The 7,878-nt window shown below is 32.4% G+C and overlaps 1 non-coding gene across 1 annotated transcript; it reads right to left on the bottom strand.

The window, feature by feature from the left end:
• Positions 1-569: 569 nt before the first annotated feature.
• Positions 570-642, bottom strand: Trnav-uac (transfer RNA valine (anticodon UAC)). The gene has a single exon. It is a non-coding gene; the product is annotated as a tRNA-Val (tRNA).
• Between the last annotated feature and the right edge of the window lie 7,236 nt (positions 643-7,878).

Raw genomic sequence — 7,878 nt, 5'->3', positions numbered from 1 at the left:
ACATTTTAGGAATTGCGCGTTATGGTTTTGGGAAAAAAAAACCTAAGGCCGTGTTTTACATTACTTCTTTCTAACTCAGCTGTAATGAACTTACCAAACAGTAAATATGTGTAAACATGCAAATTCTTAACAGAATAATTTGACTTATAAAACGTATGCTGATTTTTCGTAAAAAATTTTGTTATTAAGTTGTGGACTATATTGGACTATTATAAAAATATATTCTGAAGTATTTACCTCAATTAAATTTAAAGAGTTGTACGCAAAAAACTATGTTTTTTCGACATTTTCGACAGGACTGAATATACCAACTAATTCAATAAAATCCAAAAGCACAATTTATTTTCAGTTATATTTATATCAGTAATTCACTGCAAAAAAGTTAAAAAAAGAAAACAAATGATTGCAGTCTGAGTCAGAAATATCAAAAGTCTATATGAATAAAATTGATACGTATTGTGTACAAAATATTACAATATTTTACTAAAATTCATTATAAATAAATCAAATGTTACTCATATGGTATGATTTTTTAACTTTAATAAATTAAAATATTTAAAAAATCAACTTGGTTCCATCCAGGATCGAACTGGAGACCTTCTGCGTGTAAAGCAGACGTGATAACCGCTACACTATGGAACCATCTGTCATTTTCTATTTTTAATTTCGCATTTAAATTTAAAAAGCTTTTGTGTTTTTTTTTTTTATTGTTTAATCACAATATCAATAATACATACATGCATGTGTTCATAATTTCTACTTTAATGGTTTTAAGAACAATGTCTTAAGTGATAAAAACTGCAAGTTATTAAATAATGGTAGACAAAATTATAATTTGAACTTTGTATTATAATCGTTATACATGGCGTATACGTAATTTTTTGCATGCACTTTTACAAACTCGCTTACAACTTTTGCTGACTTCAGAAAATCAATTAGTGGTTGAATGAAAGATTTTGGTTCGCTCATTGAAATGTTAATGAATTGAATGTTAATTTCGTGTTGGCTTTATCTGTGTTATACAAACAATACAGTTATTTAATTTCTGCCAAACAAAGATGTTAATATTTGAAAAAACACGAATTTTTTAAAGGCATCTTGAACTAATTAATATCACTTTAAAACCATAATTTTGTTTTTGGGAATAAAATGTTAATTATAGTAAAATATCTGTCGGCAGCAAATTTAGTAAAATCTAGTACTAAAATTTGTTTGTATTTTTTAGTTATCCAAAAATACGTTTTTCTTATAAAATTTTCATATGTTTACATATTTACATATGTAAATAATTTCTACTTTATATGATTTTATGAACAATCTGTTTAGTAAACATGAATTAAAACTGCAAGTTATTAACTAAGAGAAAACAAAAATATAATTTGAACTTTTTATTATAATCGTTATACATGGCGTATACATAATTTTTTTCGGGTACTTTTTCAAACTCGCTTGCAAATATTTCTGACTTCGGAAAATCAATTAGGGGTTCAATGAAAGAGCTATGGTTTGCTCATTTTAATGTTAATGAATTGAATTGAATTTTCATTAAGTGTTGGTTTTATCTATGTGATACATAATATAATATAGGCCTTCATTTTGTTCCAAACAAAAAAGTTGCAAATACCCGAATTTCTTTATAAACATCTTGAACTAACAAAATCATAATTTTGCTTTAGGGACTAAAATGTAAATTTGAGTAAAATGTCTGTCGGTTGCAAATTTAGTACTTATTTTTTTTGTATTTCAGTTTAGCCAAAAATACGTTTTTTCTTACAAAATTATCATTTTCGGATAAGTATCTGATGGAACTACTTCACTTGAATATTTTTTCTTCTTCTTTAGGAAAGTTTTCTAATCAAAAACAAAAATAAACAAAATGAAGAACTGGGTCGGTTGAACTTACTTATTTTTCCAAAGATTCTATTTAAAAATATTCCCTGTATTTTAAGATTTAAAAATGTTCTTGCAAAAACAGTTTGTTTTCAAAAATTTAAATGCCATTTGATTTCTTAAAAAAACTTAATTTTTCAAATATTTTATTTGATAATCGTTAGGGCATTTTTTCATATTAATTTTTTAGATAAAACATTTATCTATTTTACTTTAAAAATATTAATACACTTTTTACATTCGAATTTCGTAAAAAAATACCCATTTTTGACATATTGAATTTCGAAAAAAATGTTTTTTTTTAATAATCAAAAATGGAAGCAATGATAGGTTTGACAATTTAATAAAAAAATATATGTTTTGTATTGAAGGAAGTTAAGAAAAAAACGAAAGAGCAAATATAATTAACATATCCCGGTTAATTTTTGAGAAAATTCAAATTTTCGGTTTTTGACCAACAAATTTGTATTATTTTTAGTCTTTAAAAAAATAAATAAAAAAATGCCTAACGCGATTTTGTTAAGACCTCAATTTCTAAGTTTAAACGTAATCAACCCAAGTGTTTGGGCTGTAGGAAAGAAAACAGACAAACGGAGGGAATCGGGGGACCTACTTTTTCGACTTCTCTACCATCGTAATGTTTGATTACAATTTCGAGTTCGAATTTTGTTGCGAGTGCAATACTTGCATTGTACTGTGGCACAATACGCTAATTTGTGTAGATTTTTTTTTTTTTATTTTTTTTTTTTTATAATTTGCAGGCACTCAAGGGGTTATTAGTACCCTTTATATGTTTATATTTAAACACAGTGCGAGCATTAGGAAAATAGGGAAGGATTACAAAGGAGATACCGGTGCACATTGGTCTTAAAGTTCTGAACATCAAAATGGGAGGGAAAAACAGAGTTGGCTATAGCATTCCACATTCTCGATGTGCGGTTAAAAAAATATTCTCTATACTTGACAGTACGCCCGAAATTGAGCTCAAGGGTAAACTGATGAGTATTCCTGGAAGTGCGAATATTACGGCTGAATCGTTTAAGGGGTGGAATGCAACTGGCTAGTTCAACAGAACATTGTTTGTAAAAATATCGATAAAACAACGAAAGGCATGAAACATTGCGGCGGTGTTCTAGCGATGTAAATGTTTCAATTATAGTTCTATCGCCTATCATTTTTAAAGCCCTTTTTTGTATTCTATCCAAGAGATTTAAACTTGTTTTGGGGGCACCTGCCCAGATATGCGAATTGTATTCAAGCTTTGGACGGATGAAGGCTTTGTAAATTACAGCCAGATCAGAAGGGGTGAAAAATTTCTTGCACCGTCGGAGAAATCCTAAGCACCTGGCAGCATTTTTGGCAATATCAAATATATGATCGTTCCATAAAAGGTGATCTGTGATACACATACCAAGTACTGACAGTTGATTAGTTTCTTGGATGCAAGTGCCACTCATAGATAGTGGCATCGGGGGTTTGTTACGCTTTAACGATAGGAGACAGCATTGAGTTTTCGAAGCATTAAATTCTACACGGTTTTTGATTCCCCATTGCACAATGCTGTCAAGATCAGAATTTAATGAGCTTATCATACGCTGCCGTTGAAGTTCCACATCCGAAGGACAAGGATGTGAATCTATAAACGAGTATAAGAAGCTGAGGGTACTGTCGTCGGCGAAACAGGTTAATGGATTAGAAGTGGCAGACATAAGATCATTTATGAATATAAGAAAGAGTGTCGGAGACAAAACGGAGCCCTGGGGAACACCAGCATTTATTTTAAGAATTTCAGACTTGTAACCATCCAATACAACTTGTATTGAACGGTTAGAAAGGTAATTTCTAATCCAACGAAGAAGAGATTCGTCAATACCAAAAGCACGCATTTTCGATAAGAGAGCTTGGTGCCAAACTCTATCAAATGCTTTTGAAATATCAAGTGCAATAATCTTACTTTCTCCAAAACGATGTAAAGATTTGTTCCACTGTTCGGTGAGATGGACCATGAGATCACCAGTGGACCTATTGCTACGAAAACCATACTGTCGGTCATTAAGAAGCTTCCGTTCTTCGAGATATTTCTTGAGCTGATAATTAATCAGCGTTTCCATGACCTTGGAAAGAAGGGACGTGAGTGCTATTGGACGATAGTTAGAGGGAGAGGAGGATTCGCCTTTTTTAGGGACAGGCTGAACAAATGCTATTTTCCATCCGCTCGGAAAAAGACCTGTAGAGTAGGAAAGATGGAAAAGTTTACGCAGTGGTTTTGCCAGCGATGAAGAACACCTCTTCAGAACAATTGGGGAGATACTATCCGGGCCAGCGGATTTGTGTATGTCAAGTTCTTTCAGTACTCTTGCAACTGCACGAGTGCGAAAGAAGATTCGTCCCATTGAATCATTTACGCTCTCAAGAATTGGAGGACTCATGACACTTTCCGGTAGCGTCGAATTAAGCAAACTGTGCTGCAAGCAAATTGGCTTTATCAATCGAGCTTACATAGGGAGTGTCATTGTGGACGAGCGTTGGAACCGAGGATGACGTGGTGTTTCGTACGTTTTTTACAAATGACAAGAAATTTTTACTACCTTTCTGACATTGTAGTATTTTTTGCCTTAATTTCTGATCATGCAAAAATTTGGTTCGACTAATATGACCATTACATGTCTTTCTAGCTTGTTTGAACTTATTCCGGTTTTCCTCAGTCGGGTTGGCTTTGTAACAACGGAAACTTACATCTCTGATCCTAATAACCTCTTTACAGCTCGAATCAAACCATGAGTTCTCTTTGGGTTTGATAGATTTCACCCTATTCGGGATAAAATTTCTCATTCCACAAAGAATTAAATTTGTAACCATATCTGCGCTGGAATCCACGTCACTATCGAGGAAGCATAGTGACCAGTTCAAGTTCCTGAAGAATTCATTGAGACCGTCCCAGTTGGCTTTCTCGTATTGCCAAACGGTTCTCATAGGAGTTTTTTCTTTAACTGAGTTTTTTCGACATGAGAATTTTGCAGATATGATACAATGGTCTGATGTGCCTAGAGGCGGTAATACACTAATTGTGTATTTATTAGGGTCAGAGGTAAGAAACAAGTCTAGGGTGGGACTTATTTCGTTTTTAAAAGTGCGAATTATTTCGTGGGAGTTATTTCATAGACCCAATTTGGATATTTTAAAATCAATTTTTGCATGAATATATTCCAAGATATTTTTTTCTATATTTGCATTTTTTCATCCATAAATACAAAGTTGAAACAATTCCACCATCGAAACCATTCCTGAAAATAAAATATAATTGTAAAGTAGGCTTGGCAAATGATGCTTTTTCTCAAAATAAGTTTATTATTAATTTCTTAATTATGTAACAAAAAGAACTAAAAGTTTCATAAAATTCGTTTGATTCGTATCGAAGAAATGGTAAAAAAGATTTCGTAGATTAACAGTATCAACATTTTACGTCTCATTTAAAAATTTATCAAAATAGTTCTTGATGTGATATTATTTGGGCGTGGCATTGGGTGGAGTACACAAATTATTTATTATAGTTATAATGATACAGAAAATAAAGAGAGGAGAATATTTTGCTTTGATGATGTTAACGCAAGACTAAAAAATATTGATCATTTCCTATTCCACGGAAATGTAAATAAAAAAAAAACGAAAACTTCGAAAAAATTCTGACAAAGCTTAATTTAAGTCCTTAAACTGTCTAAAAAACACATATTTTGGACGAAGCAAACAAAATTAGTTCATTTGAAACTATAGGTTTATTTTGGACAAAGTTGTTTATATATATATTAAGGCTCCTATAATCTTATACGAAATAGATTAAAATACTTTTTTTTCGTAAAGTTAAAAGAATTAAAAAATAGCCAAAAACATTGTAATGTAGTGCGTTATGTCTATAAATGTTATATGCATGTATATGAAAATTCTTGAGAAGGGATTTTTATTAAAGGCTTATTATCGAAAAATATTTTTTTTAGGATAAAAGAATTTCATGAAAAGCGGTGCCATTTTGAAAAACAAATACTTTTTTTTGAATAACTGAGGGTATTTTTGAAAGTTGGCCTTATTTCACGGCACCACAGTGTATACATACAATTTTCCTTCAAGAAACCTATAATAATAGTAAACGAGCGTTGCTACTTATATTTCTGGTCTTATAATGAAAAAAAACTAAGAATTTCGATTAAAATTGGTTTTATTGTTTTTCAAAATATTCTCCATGAAGACCAATACACTTTTGTATGCGTTTGAACCAATTTTCGTAGCACTTTTTCCACTCCTATTGGGGTGCCTCCAAAACATAGTTTTTGAATGCATCAACGGCTTCGTCAGGTGTCCGCGTATTTTTTTTTAATGTGCGGGGTGCCAAATTAGGACTGTACGGCGGATGACCCATTAATTCGATGTTTTGGCTGGTCAAAAATGCCTTTATTTGAGCCGATGCGTGAGAGCTTGCATTCTCATTATGAAGAATGATTCGCCTCTTCTTCAGCTTTTTTCGAATTTCTCCGATGACTTCTGGCATACATTACACACCACTCAGCACATAAATGTACAAGTAGAGAACACAGCACCTTAAGCGACTAGACTTTTTAAGGTGATAACAACACAAGACATTAATACCAGACAGAAGAGAAAAAACAAACGGAAAGAACACGTGACAACAGCGGGCGGTAGGTTTCGAGACGGTCCCCCATCTGTCTCATTTAGAACTGACAGACTTGCGTTGCTCTAACGCTACTATCGCCACGTGACCGGCAATGTCGAACAGGCAACCATATTCTTCGATATGCTTCTTTCACGAACAACTTTTATTGGATTTGGCTCATCTTGAAAGACTTATACAGTCAATTTCTGTCTTGTTTCGGGCTCATACACATAGATCCACAATTCTTCACCTGTGTAGATATTATACACAGCTTTTGATGCACCTTGACCGTATTTTTTCACCATTTCCTTGCACCAATCGACACGAGCCTTCTTTTGAGCGTTTGTCAGATTATGCGGGATCCAACGCGATCAAAACTTTTTTAGGCTAAATGTTCATGGAATATGTCATTGATGCTAGTCATACTAAAGCCCAAAGATGACTCTATCTCACAATATGTAACATGTCGATCTTGCTTTATCAGTTCATGCACAGCATCGATATTTTTTGGAACAACAACCGATTTTGGACGACCTTCACGTAATTCATCCAGTTTTTTACAGTGCTATAAGTTGATCGCTGTACTCTTATCTTGATAATCCGCGTCGAAAGTTATGAACAATTAAAAAATGTTCACGAGTTAATTTTTTGTCGGAGATGCATTTTTCAAGTAACTGTCAACAACACAAATCGCACTTAAATGAAACATGTTCTATAGAAGGTTATGGTTAAAAATGTCAAACTTTCCGTTAAAAATGGTAACACTTACTTTTACCTGTGCTAGAAATATAAGTAGCAACCCTCGTAGTATAGGGTAATTTGCAAAAAAATATACTTCAGCCTTTCAACTCCATATATTTTGTACGAACGCTACACCGATCCAATATAAGATAACCCTTTTAAGGGCTAAACTCAAACTTTATCCGTTTTTTTCCGAAGTGACAATATAATTTTAATAGAGTATATACGTACATACGTAATGTTTAATTTGTGTATAATTTTCTGTACAAAACCAACTACTTGAATGTCAGAATTATTAACGAGCTTTTTTTTTTCAAAATACCCCAAGTCAGAACTATAAACAAACACATAACTTCGTATCTAAAAATACACCATTATTTTCGACCCTTAATAACATCGTATTTAACATGAATAAATATCTATTTAAGTTACAAATATGTATTATTATTATCTTGCGCGGTGCCTTGTAGTACCGCATTGAACTTTGCATTAAAATAGTTCCCCATATTACTTCTTTATTATTAGATTTATGCAAATTAGATTGACCAATGGTGAGTTACAGTTAACACGAAAGCTTTTCAAGT

The sequence above is a fragment of the Eupeodes corollae genome, chromosome 2 (assembly GCF_945859685.1).
Source record: "Eupeodes corollae chromosome 2, idEupCoro1.1, whole genome shotgun sequence".
Lineage (NCBI taxonomy): Eukaryota > Metazoa > Arthropoda > Insecta > Diptera > Syrphidae > Eupeodes > Eupeodes corollae.
Note: the sequence above shows the minus strand (reverse complement) of the source record. Positions and strands in the feature narration are given on the sequence as shown.